Here is a 21,121-nt window from a genome sequence, read left to right as displayed (position 1 = left end):
ACATTTCTATAAATAGTGACCCTTGTATCCTCCTCTAGAAAGCACTTTTCAATGAACTATCTTGTGAGAAGACCTATATAATTTTTCGGCCCTCATGAGATTCTAATGCAGGATCTATTGTAGGGATTTTAAGGTTTTTTTGAGGTCTAGTTAGGGCACAAAATTATGATCAAGTTTGAAGGTCTGTTTTGAAGCAAGTTTAGAGCCTTGGATTCTAGGATTTCGTTGCTTCAAACAAGTCATCGTGGCATTTTCCCTCTAACTTTTTTCTCCGAAGATTAAGAAGATGAAATTAAAACCCATTTGAGTAAAAATCTTGATGAACCTCTTGACCAAATTTAAGATCTTGGTTCACTATATTTTCGGAGATATGATCTGAGGAAGTTAGGGTTTTTGCAGGCTCCTGAATTCCATGTCAAACAGGTGACCTTGGGAAAAGTTTCATAACTTTCTCTCTCAGAATTGGATTCAAATTTCGTAAATAGTGACAAAAAAAGGAGAGAGTGTAGTTTGTTTGGTATCGTTTTCAAGGCCGAAGGTCAAAACTGTAACACGTGGCACTTCGTACAAGTTCGCTCTACTGAACTAGTCTATAATCAGGTCATCATGGGAGATTGGGAATAAATATTTCTTGAAGAATCTAATCTCAGTAAGACCTGTGGGGTTAGAAAGAGGACTCATAGGGATAGCATGGGACAAAATTCCAGACCTTGCAAATCCAAAATTACGTAGATACAATAGATTCAATATCGATCTCGTAGAAGTCAAGGGTAAGTCTGCTACAACAAGGTATGTATGATTAGTGTTTGCATTTGAATTTTGAGTATCATCTCTGACATATGTTTTTGCAGGACAACGTAAGTATATTTTTTTGTATTTGTTTGGGTCTTGCTTGTTAATGCATGTGCAGGAAGGATGACACTTTAGAACAACTCAGACACATACTAGAAGGACATGCAGTGCCAAAGTATCATTACTTAAAGCAAGCACAACATTATCTTAGCAAGCTGCATGTGATCCAAGAAGAAAATTCGAGTCAAGTGTCAGGTCTTGTCAAAAATTAGGTCTTGTAAAAGAGTCATCATTGTAAATTTGTAAAAGAGTCATCATTGAAAGAGTCATTATTGTAAAAGAGTCAATTTGCCTAGAGTCGAAGAGGCATTGTTGGGAGGTATAGGAGTCATTGTTGGGATGATGTCATGGTTGGGTTGCAGGTCATAGTGTGATTGGGTGTTCGGTCAAGTACAATAAAATCATTGTAAATCATATTGTATCGTGGATCATTGTCCCTGATATAGGAGTCCATACTCTTGTCTCACTTCTTATCATTGTAGGGTGGCAGGGAGTTGCTAGGCAGGTGCATGAAGTCGCCTACAAGTTGTGAGATTGTGAACACTTCAGGGTGGTAGGTTGGTCTAGGTTGTTGGGACATCTATTCAGTTAACTACTGAAGAAACCAGGGTGTTGGGGCGTCCTTCCAGTGGGAGTTGGAGAAGAATTATTTTCTAGAATTCTAGGAAGTTGTAACTTTAATTTCAGTTGGGGCTAAAGATTAAAGAATTTATTAGAAAAGCATTTGGTGGTTTTTGACGCGAAGGGGGTTTTCCACCTAAAATTATTGTGCATATTGTGTTCTTTTTTTAACTATTGTTAATGGATCAACATTAATAATAATTGAAGATTAACTAACGCTCTGAAAAGATTTAAAAGTGCTAATTGCTAAGTAATAGTGATTCACCCCCCCAGTATTTCCAACAATTGGAATCATAGCTTGGTTCCTTCAATAACAGTCTAACAACTAGAAGGAGATCATGGAATACACCAAGAGTAGAGTTCCTTTATTTAATGGAAATAACTATGCACTTTGGAGTGGAAGAATGCATGTTCATTTGCTGGCACAAGGATATGAAGTATGGGAAATCGTTGAAAAAGGCTTCACATCGACCCCGGATGAACAAGGTAAGAAAAATATGGTATATGATGCAAAGGCTAAAGATCTTATTATCAATGGGCTTATCGAATCTGTCTATCTTAAGGTATTGAGTTGCAAAACTGCTAAAGAGGTATGGGGCAAGCTTGAGAATATATATGCAGGTGACTCACAGGTGAAAGAAGCAAAGCTTCAAATTTTCAGGGAAAAATTTGAGCAACTTGGAATGTAGGAAGATGAAGATGTTGATGAATACTTTCAGCATGTTGATGAAACAACAAATACATTGGAATATTTGGGAGAACCTGTCGACACAAAATTTGTTGTCTGAAAGATCCTCACAACCCTACCAGGAAGATTCAACCCAAAGGTATCTCTCTTGGAAGATAGATTTAATCTGACCAATCTCAGCATAGATGAATTGCATGGAATTCTTACGACATATGAAATGAGGATTGAAGAAGAGGATGGCACATCTCACTTAGAAACAACATTTTCGCATCCAAGAAGACTAGTAAGGACAAGCAGATTTTGAAAGCAAAAACTTGTAGTTGTAAGGATGAAGAAAAGGAAGAAGATGAAGAAGAATTTCCAAATAAAGAATTTTCATACTTCACATGGAAAATGAGAACAAGAATGGGAAAATTCAAAGGTAAACATCCATTAATATGTTTTGATTTTGGTGATGTTGGGCATTTTGCAGCCAAGTGTCCTCACAAAAATGAGGTTGTTACGAAGGGAAAGAAAGGTCCTAGGAAGTACAGCAAGCAAGGCAAGAATAAATGGTTTAAGAAGAATTTCTTCTCCCAAGAAGATAGCTCCTCATCTAATGAAGAACGTGATAACGAAGAAGAAACCAACAAAGGAGTATTGTTTATGACCAAGCATAATAAGCAAGAGGCATCTAACGAAAAAGGAGAAGAGGAGATGACTGAGGTTGAATTTCAAAACGAAGTGATCAGGGTTATCAAAGAGCTCAAGGCTGAGAAGAAGCATGTCAATACTCTTGAAGACGAATTAAAGACAGAAAGGGAACAGGTCCAAAATCCTAAAATCAAGGTTAAATAATACAAGTGAATTAAAGAATCACTCAGGAAAGCAATAAGAAAAGAGAGGCATCGGAAATAGTCTCTCTATGAAAGGAAGTAAAAAATGGAAAAACTCTTCAAAAATACGCCAACATCTCAAAGGCATTGGAAGAACTCATCAGCAATCAGTGATCATGCAATGACAAGAGTGGCCTTGGTTCCAAAGAAAAATCTGAAAAGGATTCAAGTCCTTCTATGACAACAAAAGAAGATGGATATGAAAAATCTACTAAGCAGGTAGATATATCAGCTAAATAAAGAGATCAAGGCTCAGAGGAAGAACCATGGAAAACAATTCCTCGAAGAAGATTTCCTCCCAGGTATCAAACTATCTTTTATGGTCATTGTTATTCATGTGGAAGGTTTGGACATAGAGTTGTAGAATGTCGCATGTATGTTTGGAATGAATATAGCTCCATGAAATATTTCAGAAATGGATATTCCATGACTCAACAGAATATCAACAAACTTTATCATTTGAGAGATGATGTCAAATGTTACAAATGTAACAATTTTGGACATCTGGCTAAAGATTGTAGACTTGGAAGCTCTTCAAAGGAATTCCCACAAACTCATAATGAACAACTATGGAAAAAGAAGACTGAAAAATGTGTTATCGCTCTCCAGGCTTAAAGCAACAAAAAAATTTGGTATGTTGACAGTGGTTGCTCAATGCATATGGCTGGAGATAAAAATAAGTCCATATCCTTGAAGGAAAAGAAGGATGGAATAGTGTCTTTTGGAAATGACAGGTCTTCAAATGTCATAGGAGTAGGTACCGTCACACTAGGAAGCAAGGATGAATTAGCGAAGGATGTGTTGTTGGTTGAAAATATTAATCATAATATGCTCAGTGTTGTATAGATCTATGATCAAGGAAACATGATGTTATTCAACTCTAAGAAATGTGAAATCAAGAAAGGCAAATTTGGGAAAATTGTGGCTACAACAAGCAGAGCTCTAAATGACATATACATTTTAGATGAAACACCTAAAGGGTGCTTTTTGTCAAAATAAGATGAAATTTTCTTATGGAACAAACGAATGGGACATATAATTATCGACAATTTGATTAGAATCAACAAAACGGAAGCAGTAAGAGATTTAATGCCTAAAATTTCAAAACCTACCAATACGATATTTGAATCTTGTCGTCACGGAAAATAGACAAAAGTTGAGTTTAAGACAAAGGAACACTTTGTGTCACATCCACTGGAATTAATACATGCTCATCTATGTGGTCCTATGAGAAAAAAAGGTTTAGATGGTGAATTATACTTTATGTTAATGATAGATGATTACCTCATAATGACATCCGTCAGTTTCTTAAATAAAAAATCTAACGCATTCGAATCTTTCACATCTACAAGGAATTGGTCGAAAATTAAATTGATTTCAAGATAAAATGTCTGAGATTAGATAATGGTAGATAATTCACGTCCAAACCATTTGAGCAATACTGTGACAAAAATGGAATAAAAAGGCAATTCTCAACAGCCATAACACCAAAACATAATGGAGTTGTTGATAGAAAAAATAGAAACGTACAGGAAATGGCTAGAACAATGTTAAATGACTCAAAATTGGATGATAAATTATGGGTTCAAGCAATAGATACAACCTTTTTCATTATAAACAGAGGTCTGCTCAGGAACAATTGTAACATGACTCCATACGAACTATGGAAGGGAAGACCGGCTAACGTCAAATAATTCAAAATATTTGGAAGTAAATGCTACATCAAAAGAGAAGACCAAAAATTGGGCAAGTTCGATTCCCGTGTTGACGAAGGTATTTTCATTGGTTATTCATGCAAAAGAAAGGCTTATAGATGCTACAATTTGAGGCGAAAACAAATAGTTGAAAGCATAAATGTTACTTTTGATGAAGACTGTGTTCTAAAGGATAACAATGAGATCATCTCTAAGGGGCTTGAGGTAGAATCTGTGAAGGATGAAGAAGAAGCTCCAGAACAAGACCAATCAAATAAGGAAACAACAGTCAACCAAGAGGAAATAAGAAATGATCAGCAGGATGTACAAGAAACTTCTCCAAAAGTTTTAAAAGAATGGTGTCAAAAGAATCATCTGTCAAATCAAATCATCGACAACATAAATGAAGGAATTAGAACTAGAAGAAGTCGATAACTTCGTTCATCATAGCAAGCCCACCTTGCTCTTTTAGCAACTTTTGAGCCTAGCAATTTTGAGGAAGCTAGTCAAGATGAACATTGGGTAGCAACTATGAATGAAGAACTGGATCAAATTGAGAAGAACGACACTTGGGAATTGGTTCCATGACCAAAGGATAAAAATGTTATTGGAACTAAATGGGTCTTTAGAAACAAATTGAATGAGGACAGACAGGTTACCAGGAATAAGGCAAGATTAGTCTACAAAGGATATGCACAAGTAGAAGGAATTGATTTTGAAGAAACATTTTCTCCCATTGCCAGAATGGAAGCTATCATGATGTTTCTCGCTTATGCATGCTTGAGAAAAATCAAGGTGTACCAAATGGATGTTAAGTCAACCTTTCTAAATGGTGAATTGGAAGAAGAAGTTTACATTGAACAACCTAAATCTTTTCTTCTCTCTAACAAGGAAAACTACATTTGCAAATTAAAGAAGGCACTATATGGCCTCAAACAAGCTCCTAGATCTTGGTATGCTCATCTTGATGGATATCTACATCAACAAGGATTCAAAAAAGGAAGCACTAACAACAATCTCTATGTGAAAGTGGATCAAGATAACCTAACAATTATTGAGGTATATGTTGATGATATAATATTTGGAAGCAATGAAGACAGATTAATTAAAAACTTTGCCACAAAGATGCAAAGTGAGTTTGAGATGTCTCTACTTGGCGAGCTGACATACTTTTTAGGGCTTTAGATATCTCAGCAGGATAAAAGAATATATATATCTATATATATATATATATATATATATATATATATATATCAAACCAAGTACATCAAGGAAATGCTGAAGAAATTCAAGATGGAATATTACAAGCCTATCCTTACCCTAATGGTAATAGGTTGCAAGTAAGTTTAGAAGATTGGTCAAAGGATGTGGACCATAGGTTGTATAGATCTATGATTTCAAATATTCTATATGTGACAACTTCTCATCTAGATGTAATGCAAGTAGTTGGACAAGTCGAAAGACTCCAAGTAGCACAAAAAGAATCTCATATTAATTCCATCAAAAGAATTCTTCGATATCTTAAGGGCACAATAGAATATGGTTTATGGTATCCCAAAGGAAATGATCTAGTTATCCAAGCTTATACAAATGCAGATTGGGCAAGAAGTGTTGATGATCTAAAGAGTACCAATGGAGCAACATTATATCTAGGTGGTTGCCTTGCTTCATGGTTAAGTAAAAAGAAGTCTTCAATCTCATTATCCACAGTGGAAGTATAATATATCGCAGAAGCATCTTGTTGTACTCAAGTTCTCTAGATGAAGCAAACTTTGCAAGATCTTCAACTCAAGTTTGATGAGCATATTCCCAACTTCTGTGATAACACTAGGCCATCAGTATCTCCAAGAATCTTGTGATGCATTCCAAAACAAAGCACATTCCGATCAAATATCATTTCATTAGAGAGCAGGTCACCGAAAACAATATCAAGCTTAAATATGTTGGCACAAAGGAACAAATTGTTGACATCTTTACCAAACCATTACTCGTAAAACATTTGAGTATCTTCCACAAAATCTTGGGATTCTCCCAAGTTTTCATTAGACTCTTTCTCTTATCTAACTAAGTAGAAAGGGGAGTGGAGGTGTGTACAGGTCTGCGGGATGAGAGTTTTTCATGGGGAGTTACCCTTTTCCATTGATGACAAAGGGGGAGAGAAGGTTGTAGGAAGAGGTGTCATAATCACAAGGGGAGTGCTTGTGTTGCCATCAATGCCAAAGGGGGGGGTTGTTGATCAATGGTTGTCATTGATGTCAACCCAAGCAGCACCAGGGGCTACCCTGATCTTGCATTGGAATTTTGACATGACAAATCATTCTATTCTGAGTCAAGGATCTTCTAGATGTATTCTACTCATCAAGATGTTTCCATTTATATATGGCACGCCACATAGTTCTTCATAGTTTGAGAGATATTAGTGTTTGAAGTTAGTAACCCCAGTTAGTGGGCTAAAACCCCAGGGGGTTGTGGCATGGAACTTATCATTGGTTTTTGCCATTGAATAGTCAATAATTATTAATGTTTTATGCTCCTAAAATCCATCCAACGTTCACTTGTTGATGACCCTCTCAAATCAAGACATTTCTATAAATAGTGACCATCATATCCTCCTCTAGCAAGCAATTTTCAACGAACTATCTTGTGAGAAGACCTCTATAATTTTTTGGCCTTCACGAGCTTATAACGCAAGATTTGTTGCAGGTATTTTAAGGTTTCATTGAGGTCTTGTTAGGGCACAAAATTATGATCAAGTTTGAAGGTCTTTTTTGAAGCAAGTATAGAGCCTTGGATTCTAGGATTTCGTTGCTTCAAATAGGTCACCGTGGCATATTCGCTATAATTTTTTTCTACAACAATTTCGAAGTTGAAATTAAAACCCATTTGATCTGAAATATTGATGAACCTCATGACCAAATTTCATATTTTGGTTCACTATATTTTCATAGATATGATCTGAGGAAGCTAGGGTTTTTGCAGGCCCCCGAATTCCATGTCAAACAGGTGACCTTCAAAAAATTATCGTAGCTTTCTCTCCGAGCATTGGATTCAAATTTTGTAAACAGTCACAAAAATAGGACAGGTTGTAGTTTGTTAGGTATCATTTTCAGGGCCAAAGGTTGAAATAGTGACACGTGGCACTTCGTACAAGTTCGCTCTACTCAACCAATCTATAATCAAGTCAATGTGGGAGATTGGGCATAACTCTTTCTTGAATAATCCAATATCAATCAGACTTGGGTTGGAAATAGGACTCAGAGGGCTACCACGGGATGAAATTTTAGACCTTAGAGATCTCCTGGAAGACAAGAAAAAGTATGCATTCAAGGATCACTACAATAACGACCACACATCAACAGTTAAGGGTAAGTCTTTTACAACAAGGTATGTATGATTAGTGTTTGCATTTGAATTTTGAGTATCATCTCTAACATATGTTTTTGCAGGACAAAATCAGTATATTATTTTGTATTTTTTTGGGTCTTGCTTGTTAATGCGTGTGCATGAAGGATGACACTTTAGAACAACTCGGAAACATACTAGAAGGACATGCAGTGCCAAAGTACCATTACTTTAAGCAAGCACAACAATACTTGAGCAAGCTGCAAGAGATCCAAGAAGCAATGTCGATTCAAATGTCAAGTCTTGTCAAAAAGCCAGTGTTGTATTGTAAATTTGTAAAAGAGTCATCATTGTAAATTTGTAAAAGAGTCATTATTGTAAAAGAGTCAATTTGTCTAGAGTCGAAGAGGCATTATTGGGAGGTATAGGAGTCACTGTTGGGATGATGTCATGGTTGGGTTGCAGGTCATAGTGTGATTGGGTGTTCGGTCAAGTACAAGAAAATCATTGTAAATCATATTGTATCGTGGATCATTGTCCCTAGTACAAGAATCCGCACTCTTGTCTCACTTCTTATCATTATAGAGTAGCTGGGAGGTGCTAGGCAGGTGCATTACAGGTTGGAGCCTATGAACACTTCAGGGTGGTAGGTTGGTCTAGGATGTTGGGGCATCCATTCAGTTGACTACTAAAGAAACCATGGAATTAGGGCATCCTTCCAGTGGGCGCTGGAGAAGAATGCTTTTCTGGAATTATAGGAAGTTGTAACTCTCATTTTAGTTGGGGTTGAATAATAAAGAATTTATTAGAAAAGCATTGGGTGGTTTTTGACTCGGAGGGGGTTTTCCACCTAAACTTCTTGTGCCTATTGTGTTCTTTTGTTCACTATGGTTACTGGATAAATATTAATAATAATTGAAGATTAACTAATTCTCTGAAAATATTCAAAAGTGCTAATTTCTAAGGAATATTGATTCACACCCCCCCCCTCTCATTATTTCCAACAAAACCGGCCATGAACTCTTGTGTGTCATCCTCTTCAACACACACTTCTCTACAACATATGGACTCACATAACTAAAATTAGAACAAATTGAAATAAACTTGTTGTTTACAATACCTTCCATTTAGATCACTAAGTCTTGGTGATCTTCATGTCTATTGTCCAATGCGGCTTAAATGCATGGTATTCTCCAAGCTATTCCATTTACTATGTATGCATCACGTAAATTGTCTTGGACGTTTTCCCTATAGTTGTAGACAATCCCTCCATAAGTGCTCTTCCCCACATTTCCACCACTCTATGGGTTTTCTCCTAGACCCATTTTATTCCTCTCTTTTATACTTACAGAACTGGTCTCGATATGTATTAGTGGGCTTTTTCTTGAACTCGCTTCTTGCAAAATTGGTGATTCTCACACTTCCACCTTGCTGGCATCCTACAGTTTTTTTCCCTTTCCTTTAAATTTGGCCTTGCCCTTTTCTTTCCAATCAACCTTGTACTCAGAGTTGTGCATGGATTGTTCGTAGTAGTACTTCAATTTTTTGATGGAATCCTCTAGACTTTTTTACTCATCAAACTCTATTATGTTCTTAAATTCTTATGGCAACCCACTGTGATACCTTTGAATCTTTGGTATTTCATCCTTGAGGCAGGGCACATACCTCAACAACTCCAAGAATCTGGTTGTATATTCATCAACTAACAGTTGCCCTAGCTTGAGTTCTTTTGACGATGCTAGAAATCCATCAACCAAGGGGGTCTCCTCGATGTGAAGTCCCAATTAGACCTGAGAACATTTAGAGTAGGAGCCTCATCCGGACTATCGGCCCAGCTTCCATATATTCTTGTAGATTTTCCTTGGCTACAAAGTTTGGCACAAGAGAGTAACACACAGATATTTTCGAATCAGCAAGTGAGTATGCCTTGTGAAATGTTCAGATGCAGAAAGTATCAAGGTCCTTCTACCGAAGGGAAAGGGAAAAGTGGGCCCTTTGAAGAAAAGTAATAATACTAATCTAGAAAAGGCACACGATCACATACATAATAATGAATCGTTGATCTACTAGTGAAATATTTCACAAGGAAGCAATGATTGTTAAAGCAATTACAACGCACCTTTAACAAGATAAGTACCAAAGCAACTAAAATCGTTCAATTTCCTTTGTACAAATGAAAACAACATATATCGCAAACATTCAAAGAACGGTCTTACAATATTCACGACATATGCATGAATGTGTGTCAGATCAATGAGTTTCTGAATTAAGTAAAATTTCCAAAACAACTATCTTCCTCTTCAATGCCTGGTAGGAGGAGCCAAGGTGAAAAGTCCTTTGTATGTACAATGAGGGTGTATATATAACAAATGGGGTGATCATTCACCTTCCATGTGACTATTGGGCTACCCTCATGAATTTTTGACTTCTCTATCACCTTTTGATTCGAGCATAACTTTTCACATTACATGGATGGCTCTTGGACTCTGACTTTACATTGCATTTTCCAATATAGAATTTACATAATCCAGAAATAATGTGGCACATGATGACTTGTGACATGACATGACAATGATGGCATGGCAATGTCAAGTCACTCTTTTTTGTTGCTTTGCCTTTAATAAGAGATGTGCAATGATTCATCTTCATGAGAGATGTGATTTGTTCTTCATATCCACCCTCCAAAGGGTTGTGAATCAGATGAAGCCTTCATGCGGTCCTGATATTTGATCTTTTGTTGTAATTTGTGTTCCTTTGTCTTCTCACCTGATGATCATCTCATCCATTCAACTTCATATGTGTCTTCTAGCATGGTCCCCTTCTCGTTTTCCTCCATCATCATCCTATCATGATAAGATAGAGTACCTGCAACTAAAAACCATTCATGACAAGCCGACATCAGTTCGAAAACCCCTAACCTAACATATTTCATGAACTCACCTATTAGGGTTGGAACTGGTGACTAGTTGAGTGATTGGCTAAGGGATTGCGCAATTCTAGAGGCCAAGGTCTGGGATTGAGGCTTGAGACTGCGCAATGCGTAGTTCAGGATGGCCATGTTCAAGAGAATGCGTAGTTGAGGGGCTTAAGATCTCAAGGTTGGGGATTGGGGATTGAGGATTGAAGATTCCCACTGCGTAGTTATAGAAAGACTGAAACCAAAGCATTGCATAGTTGAGGGAATCAAGGACTCATTCTAGAGGAATCAACCTTGAGTCTGCGCAAAGCGCAGTTTTGGAGGCTTGGGCAAAGGGACTATGTAGTTTAAGGACTCAGGTTGGAGGCTTGAGCCTTGAGTTTTCCCACTGCTCAATTCTAGGAGGAAGGGATGCTAGGTGATTGCAAAATTTTATAGTTCAGGAGCTGAAGGCTAAGGCCTGAGCCTTGAGACTATGTAATGCATAGTAGTAAATAAGTAGGAGAGAGAAATTGTGCAGTTTTGGAGGTCAGAGGTTGCATTTGAGCATAGTGATTACACAGTGTGCAGTCCTAGAAGGCAGATACTACACATTGTGCAATTCCAAGGGACAAGGGTGTTACTATAGGGTTGAGACTGCGCAGTGTGTAGTTCAAGTTGGGCGGAATGAGGCTGAGTGGCTCGTTCGGGGATTTTTCCTAGTTGGACTAAGTGTTGGATCAGTGAGATGAAGATCAACAAAAGAGAGACTTTGAGCATGATCACAAACTTAAATCACTTGATGGCATGACAAGGAACACTCAGACCGTATGAACAACATGCCTTTCTCAATGCAACAACTTTGTGACACCTCCTACCAAGTGTGACACAAAAGATATACCTTATGACAAAAGTGGTGACACTTGTGAGACAATGCTTGAAACTTTGGAAATGAGTGTGAAACATGTCTACATGATATTAACAACTCATTATCACAGATATTTTCGCTTGAAACAAGCCAAAACTTTAGTTTACGCAATAAGCGACACTTCCCGTTCCCAAAAACGAAACATGCAATATGGAAAGAAAAGAGCAAACAACACTTGAAATATGTGAATGGAAATGAAAGCGATACATGTCATAGTGAAGCTAACATGAAAACGAAACTAATTAAAATGAAAGAAAGCAAAAGCGACAGTCGAAAACATGAAAATGACACTCACTAGAGCGAAGGTGTGCAAAAGCGACAATTTGAAAAACTCACCAAAATAGAGGTACCAACACAGTCGAAAGTGAGATACTGTCAATGGACATGTGCACTAACTGTCGACATGGGTTTAGCATTGCACAAACATTGTCTTGACGAACTATGCTAGGTCTGTTCAAGCTTGTGTGAAAGAATGCGCTCATGAATTCATTATGGACTGAGCATGTGTAAGCAGGTGACTTCAACACTTGAAATGCAAGAAGGGAGCTACAAAACGACTGATTGCAAGGTCCACAATAGGCTCAAAAATTTGAGTTTGGGAAAAAATTTGGAGGGTGTTTGTCACAATGACAACACTTGGCGACACACTGGTAGAACTCCAGCTTCTCTTCTTTAGTAAATTCTTTGTGCAGGGTGTAGTTCTTTAGGAAGTATTGATTCATTATTCATATTACCATAGATTCCCCACTTACCCCGCGAATGTTGAAAATAGTAACAAGAAATGATTAAAAAAGAATCCATAAATTCCTATTTAATTTGTCCTTGAATTAAACTGAGAATTAAAATTGAATTCTATTCTCATAGCAACTTACAATAGTTAACTAGAGTGAGTTGACTTAGTTAACTTAGGAATTTCGAGTTGGAAGTCTTTCTAAAGTCATGTATATGTTCTCCCTATATTATAAGGGTCCAGGATGAATTAAGTATGAGTTGTAATTAGATAACTCAATTTACTGAGTTGATTTCAGTTAAATTAGTTCCAAATTGTTTGAAGAAATAATAGTGAGTTAACAATTAGTTGGTGCACTAATGCATTAACTAGTGCTACTCCAGTTAACCGAAGATTCCCGATCAGAAACTCATGCATGTCGATTCTGAGAAAGGCCCAGTTGAGACTAGAGTGTAGGGATAGTGTACTATTTGTTGTATAATTTTCTGAGTTGTACAAATGGTGCATGCAATCAGGAATCAATCCTTGAAGGGATTGCGCAGTTTTGTATGCAATGGTTTCCCTTCAAGATGGGCTAATCGGCCATAGAAATTGCGCAAGGAAATAGGGACTTAGAGAGTTGCAGAATTGGCTAAGTGTTGGCCAAGAGTTTGCTTGTGATTTGAAGATTGATTTTACTGAGTGTTGGGATTGTTCTTGTGAGAACAAGCATTGTAATCTCATCTTGATTTTTTGGTTTAATGCAATACATCTAGTGGTGTTTTGAGTTGTGGCTTTCCCCGGGATACTTATTGTGTTATGTGCCATTGATGTTCTTCCTCTTTTCGATTATTGTTTTGCTCGATATTTCTTTGCTTCTGTTGTAAAGAGTAGAAGTAGATTCTTGTCTCTTGTTTTAGTAGATTATGAGCTTGTGAATCTACAGGAAAATTCTACATGGTATCAGAGCTAAGAACAGTATACTAGAGGAGATTTCGAAGTTTTGAGTTTTTAGGTTACAAGCGAAATTCGAATTTGCAATACATACTTCAGGATCGACATATGGCATTCTAAGGTTTGTGGCTTGAATATGCCTTGGATGGCAACTCAAATTATATAGCCTGGAAGGACAGGATGGAGGTCGTGTTGGAAGACAATGGCTTGAAGGAATTCATTGATCAGGGCATTCCTCAGCCACAAACATCGGATGCTCAGAATCTGGCTGAATGGAAGAAGTGTCTGGAAAGGGCGAGGCAGATAATCCTTAAGGGAGTTCGAGACCACATTGTATTGAGTCTCCATGGGAAGGAAAGTCTGCATGCTATGTGGAAAGCATTGAAGGACCTTTTCCAAAACAGCAGTGACCAAAGGAAGTTAGCATTGAAAGATAAACTTCAAAAAATCAAGATGGAGGCGGGTAAGTCAATTCCAAATTACTTGACCAAGTTCACTCAATTTCATGATGAAATTGGAAGTGTTGGAATCATTGTTGCCGAGGATGATATGGTGAGTCTTGCACTTCTTGGACTCCAAAAGGGTTAGCATAGTTATCAGGACTCTATCAATGGTCAGGACAGCTACCAGATTGGGAATGATTGTGGTCGGATTTGAAGCATGAGGAGATCAGGAGGAACACCAGAGATGGGACCTCTTCCAAGGAAGTGGAAGAGGATTTTGCCTTAGCGAGTAAGGAAAAGAAGGCCAAGGGAAAGAAGTCCAAGGACGAGGAGGGCGGAAAGAAGATGGAATTGACAAAATTCAATTTTTTTCATTGTCATGAGCACAAGAATTATGCCAATAACTTCCCATAGAAAAAAGCAAGCAAGAAGGATTCGATAGTAGCGGAAGTAGGTGAAGCTCTAGCTTCACAATTTGAACTTGATTTCACTCTCATTGCATGCATGCATGGTTGACACTACCATGGGAGTCGTGTGGTATCTTGACAGTGGTGCCTCATTCCATATGACAGGGAATAGAGATCTCTTTAGTGATTTTGAGGAGAAAGACCTCAAGCAGAGCATAGAGTTTGGAGATGATGAGAGGTATAGAGCTATCGGGATCGGTATAATTACCTTTCAGAGGGAGTCTGGCTCCTCTCTCAGGATCACAAGTGTTATGTATGTTCCAAAACTAAAGAAGAATCGTGTTTCATTCGCGGTATTGGAAGTTGTGGCTATGATGTGGTTTTTAGTAAGTGAAATGTTTTCCTTAGACACATCACCACGGGACATGTGAAACAGATCCATGCACGGGTCAAGAACATGTATTCTCTTGAGGTTCAAGATGCATGCAAATCCTTGAGGAGCAAGGCAAAGGTTAGAGACTTGGTGGTTGAGAGGCAAAGTAAATTACCTCTCAACATGTAGCCCTTGAAGAAGCCTCAGAAGCAACTTCAGGAAGTTGTGGAGCAACCACAACTAGAGAAGTTGAGAGGAGACCGAGTGGAGAGATCCACTCAAGTAGAGAAGAAGTAGTCTCAAAAGAAGTCTTAGACAATTGTGGCGTAGCCCCAATTGGAGAAGCCGAGAGGAGGCCAAGTGAAGGCATCCACTCATGCAGAGACCTCTGGTAGGGGGAAATTTCGAGCCAAGTGGGCAAAGGGATCACATGTAGCCATACCTCCAAATGTGAGGTGGGGCGATGTGAAGTGATAGCCCCAAGAGGGCTGAAATTGGGCAGGGTCCATTGAGAGGTTTTATCTCATGGATTGTACCTTGCTACGGGAGCCCAAAGTACAAAGTAGTAGGAGGAATCAGTGGGATTGGTGCAGTCAGAGATCAAAGTGACAAAGGCTAGAGCAATCAGATACTGAAGAGTGCAGAGAGGGATGACAACAGTGTAGAAAGCCATAGTCAACAGAAGCACAAAGTTTTTAGTCGACAGAGGCAATAACAGTCAAATACTTTGATGACAAAGGCATCATTTTGTTTCAGGTTAGATATTTTTTGTTTCTGGAGTTGTTGTAGCAACAACACTAGAGAGAAGTGTTGCATGCAGAACATTCCAAAGGTTCAGGATCAATATCGAGTTGAATTCCTTTCTTGTTGAGAGGGAGTGTAGAAAATAGCAACAAGAAATGATAAAAATAGAATCTAGAAATTCGAGTTTAATTTGTCCTTGAATTAAACTGAGAATTAAAATTGAATTCTATTCTCATAGCAACTTGTAATAGTTAACTAGAGTGAGTTGACTTAGTTAACTTAGGAATTTTGAGTTGGAAGTCTTTTTGAAGTCATGTATATGTTCTCCCTATATTATAGGGGTCGAGGATGAGTTAAGTATGAGTTATAATTAGATAACTCAGTTTACTGAGTTAAGTTCAGTTAAATTAGTTCAAATTGTTTCAGGAACTAATAGTGAGTTAATAGTGAGTTGGTGCACTAATGCATTAACTAGTGCTACTCCAGTTAACTGAAGATTCCCTCATCAGAAACACATGGATGTCGATTCTAAGAAAGACCCAGTTGAGACTAGAGTACAGGGACAATGTAGTATTTGTTGTATAATTTTCTGAGTTGTACAGATGGTTCATGCAATTAGGAACTAATCCTTGAAGGGATTTCACAGTTTTGGATGCACTGGTTTCCCTTTAAGATGGGCTAATCATCCATAGGAATTGTGAAAGGAAATAGGGACTTGGAGAGTTGCATAACTGGCTAAGTGTTGGCCAAGATTTTTCTTGTGAGTTGGAGATTGATTTTACTAAGTGTTAGGAGTGTTCTTGTGAGAAAGAGCATTGTAATCTCATCTTGATTTTATGATTTAATGCAATACAGATAGTGGGGTTTTGAGCTGTTGCTTTCCCTGGGATACTTATTGTGTTATGTGCCATTGATGTTCTTCCTCTTGTTGATTATTGTTTTGATCGATCGTTATATGCTTCTGCTGTAAAGAGTAGAAGTAGATTATTGTCTCTTGTTTTAGTAGATTACATGAGCTTGTGAAGATTCTACAAGAAATTTCTACAGTGCATAAACATAGTCCCCTCTGTCCTTTCGCGGTTGAACACAAACATAAGATCAACGATATTGAAAGGTTCCAAATCAGGAAAGGGTAGTATAGTTTGCAAGCTTTATATTTTTAGAGTATAATTTTTCATCTCTGGTGTTACTCTGCTGCCATAAGGCCTAGACAATGCCCTGATGGAATCACTACAGGAACACAAACATTGCTCCGCTTCAAGTGAGCTTGGATAGTATGCCAGCGGAGTTGCTTGCTTCACCTCTCTATGCAGGAAGCCTTTCTCTTCTTTCTCCTTTATTTATATAAGACTATGCATAGGAACTTATTCTCTTAATGGGTGGAAGAGGGATCCTGACTTATTGAGAACGAGAGAGGTTTTTCCCTTCAGAGAAGCATATAAAGACTTTTGATTTAGGTTTTCTCATTTAGATTTTCCCCCTTTTCCTCTTCTACTAGATTGGATAAGCATGAAAACACTGAAACATAAAGAACCAAGTGAAGGCGTAAGGTTTCCAGAATAGACATGGATATCATGGTTCGACACAAATCTTTCCTTATGCAAGGATCATATTTTCCATCAGAACATCATCGACCAAAAGGTGTAACCAAGACAAAGAAGAAGGACTAAAGGTCAGCCAAATGTTGTAGTGTCACAAAGCCCCTTTCTTATTTTTCCACATTGTTTTCGAGCCAAAGTGGCATCCTTCATGCAAAGTCTTATTCAACAAAACACAAAAGAGAGAAGACACAACAAGAAAACCAAAATCAAAAGAACAAAACAAATGGAGGCTAACCGAAAAGAGGATGTAAGATGAAAGTTAGAAAGCAAAAGAAAGAGTACAGAAACGGAGTACAAGATGCATGAGAAAAGGAAATTAACATGTAGCTAGACCTACTACTAACCTGAATAGTGAGAAGCTCAGGGTTACGTATATTGGAATTTCCAATGTAGCCAAAGTAGTTTCTCCTAAATTAAATACACAAAGATATGATCGATTAAAATAGATAGAAAGAAATGTGCAACACAAAAGATAAGAACTTGAATAATTTGCACAAAACTTTGAAGGTCTTTCCTGTCAGCAGAAAGATATGTCATAGTTACTACTTTTAACCAACTCACGTTCTTACCTATACGATGAAAACCATCATTAAACAAACCTCCAAAGCTTCTTACGAGCGTGTCTTCATCTACACCGAACTCCCTAGAAAGCATGAGGAAAGATCAAATCTTGTTATTTGCGATGGAGCTTTCCAGTTAAGATTTCTCCAACCATTTAGCGATTGGATCGTAAAATTCGTGTCAATCCTCTTGAAAACACTAAAATATTTGAAAAGATGAATTTTCTATTAGAGGCACAGGATTACAATGAGAATCTTGTGAGGGAAAATATATCTAATCGTATTCAGCAAGCGTGTCAAGATAGTGAGGACTTTCCATAACCATCAACGAGTGAAAAGGTGCCTCAATTGCTTGACAACTACCCAGATAAGGAGATGTTAAACCATAAATATCAAAGGATGTAAAACAACTGTCATTGGATGTGCTAATAGGAAAATAGTAAGTTGAATGACAGTCATCAGAGACAGAATCATGATCAGATAGGATGATTAAAGAGTCAAATTCTCAGTTTGTAATTAACAAGGATAAATTGATTTGAACAGTTCCATGAATGCTCTGCATAATAAAAACATCTTCCTCACCTTATGAGTGCAATAAAAAATTTTCTTGTAATTGGTTACATATTGTACTAGCATCGTAATCATCAAAAGAATTGAAAAGGAATGTTAGTATAACAAACACATGAAATTATTCCAGGTAAAATGAGTGAAGAAGAATTTGATTCGTCAAATAACCCATGCATTCACTACTGCTCAAGAGGATTTCAAGTGGGATGAAGAAAAAGTTTAACATCAAAATATTCACAAGAAGGATAAGGAGTTTATTGTTTTCAAAAGAATGTGACAGGTATGACTCCTTTGGCCGAAGTCAATCCTTAGAATAATAAACTTCACAATTCCATGCTTCTGTGAGAGACACACTCTGAAAAACTGAGTTAAGAGCAAGATTTTTGCATGGAGATGAATCAACTGAAACAGAAACTTAAATCCGAACCAAAATTGAATCTTAAACATTCAAAAGATTACATCTCCAATTCCAAACATATTTCAAGAAGGAATTTACATCTAGTGAAACCATGCAAAGAGAAAGATTTTGCAAGGAAGACTCAGTGCAAGGATCTTACCAAAGTTGTGAGATCCTAAAATAACCATCAACAGAAGTTGAAGAGCCTTTCCTCCCTGGAAAGTCCTGGAACTCTCAAGGGTTGTAAAATCGCATTTTGAAGATTGAACTAGATCATGTATGGTGTGAGGTTGGTTTCTTTCACTAATTTCAATGAGACCACTATTGATCAGATGGCAGCCATCTATGTCAATGGTTTGCTTGTATTTTACAACTTTGACATACTTAAGTCGAGATATTCTTCTGATCACAAATCTAGAGATATATGAATTGGATAAATTTCATGAGCAAGTTGATTTGAAGAGTCATCTTCATGCAAAACAAGAGATGATACGAGATGGAAAGGATACATAGTGATATGATTGTTTTCCCTTTCATCATAGACAACCTGACTACCTTGTGTCAATTGGGAAGTGAACTCATCCCATGAAGAACTTGAAAATCATGGAGTATCTTCATCACATGTAGATGCATCACAAACGAGAGAACGCAAGGGATAGTGATATGAAGAGAAATCTTCGATTAAAACACACTTCTTCAGCTGGACCAGATTCCATATCTAATTCTATGAAATCAACATCTTTTGGAGGAATTGAAAGATCAGTTGGTACACTTGGGCATACATCATCCCATATAACAATGGAGTCAGAATCATCAAGATGATGGTTGTCAAATACTTCATATTGATCAAGAAAATTGATTCTATTCGATTCATCATCGATATTATTATATTCATTATCAACAAAGAGTGAGGCAAAACCATCTTCACATAGGGGAATTTGAAAAATAGAAGAAAGATTGAAATAATCTTCATCTTCCTGCTCCTCTACATATGTAATATGACTACCTTGAACATGATCGCAATTTAGATCAGCAACTTGAAAATCAAGAGAGTGTGAAAAACTAGTTGGTGGAGCAGATTAATCAAGTGAATCACGGTAGAAAGAGTCATGGCATGTAGATGATAGAGGATAACAAAAATATAAATCAGATTTAAGACTAAATTTATGAGTGTTAATACCATCTTATGGAATTGTAACCACCCTCCTCCCACATGTACCCAAGTAACCATCCAAGCGAGGTAAACATGTGACAAGAGGTCCCAATATGATATGATTTAACCTCCTTGGTGACCTTAAGGAAATGGAATCAGCAAAACACATCAACCATACCTTCCACATTAGCGACAAGACCCCAAAGAGACATCTCATCCACTCATACATCCTACCTCTGGGTCCCACTTATCTTTTAGACCTCTTTACCTATGGACACTCTCATGCTATGGGCATGCCAGTGTCCAAGGACCTCTGGACACTCTCACAAGCCTGCAAGCTAGCATCTAGGGACTTTTCCCACCATACCTGTGCAGCGTCCGCAAAATTTAAGGCACTTTTCTAGCCCACAATTCTAGCCACTGCCCAGAACTTGATGTAACTTTCAAAATCCATCAAACACATGATGACAAGACTAATATTTTAAACCAAAAATCAACCTCAGAATAAGACTTGCCATCCCCAACCGGGACTGACATTCTTTCAAACACTTAGCATCAATGCAACCTACAGGTCTAGGATACAAGACAGAGCATGAATGACTGAAAACTCTTATGAAACATAACAATAAGGATCATCACCTTCTCCATTGAACTGTTATAAAATCAATTAGGTATTTCATCCATCACTTTAACAATTACAAGTAAATACATGAAATAACCATGACATGAATCAGTCACATAACCATGCTTATAACCAACATTAAACCATGAAAATAGCAGACATATAACAACCATTAAATCCACATATAAACAAGTGAAAAAAATAAGAGAACTTAGCTTTCATTAATCATGGGAAAATATGACCAGGTTCGGGACTTCCACAGACCACCTGACCGTAGACATGGCTGAACCAAATCTTTCTTTCAGCTAGTCACCCCCGTGCCATATTCCAAACATGAATGTGGGATCACATGGATAAACTAATCCAAAAATAACCAAAGGAATATGGAGGTTAAACCACCTCCACCTGCACCAAACCGTGATCACACCAAAACTGGTGCTCTGATTAGAACTGAACCAAACTTGGAATGTCATCTGGAATCCATCACTATCCTTAAGGAATTTTCTGTCTCCTTATCTTTCAGGCTTTACCGCAATCCAATCTCGAATCACTAGGCCCTAAACTGAGACCAGTGTCTTAGGATTTACCACAATCAAAACCCAGATCACTAGGCCCTAAACAAAGACTCCTCCCTTAGTCTTTACCATGTATCCCGCCAAAACCAGTCAAGGGATTCCTGTGCCTTTGGGAATGAA

This window comes from Pinus tabuliformis, chromosome Q (genome assembly GCF_031772625.1).
Source record: "Pinus tabuliformis cultivar Carrire ecotype Pingquan chromosome Q, CPIR1, whole genome shotgun sequence".
Lineage (NCBI taxonomy): Eukaryota > Viridiplantae > Streptophyta > Pinopsida > Pinales > Pinaceae > Pinus > Pinus tabuliformis.
The sequence above is the reverse complement of the archived record's forward strand: the minus strand, read 5'-3'. Positions refer to the sequence as shown.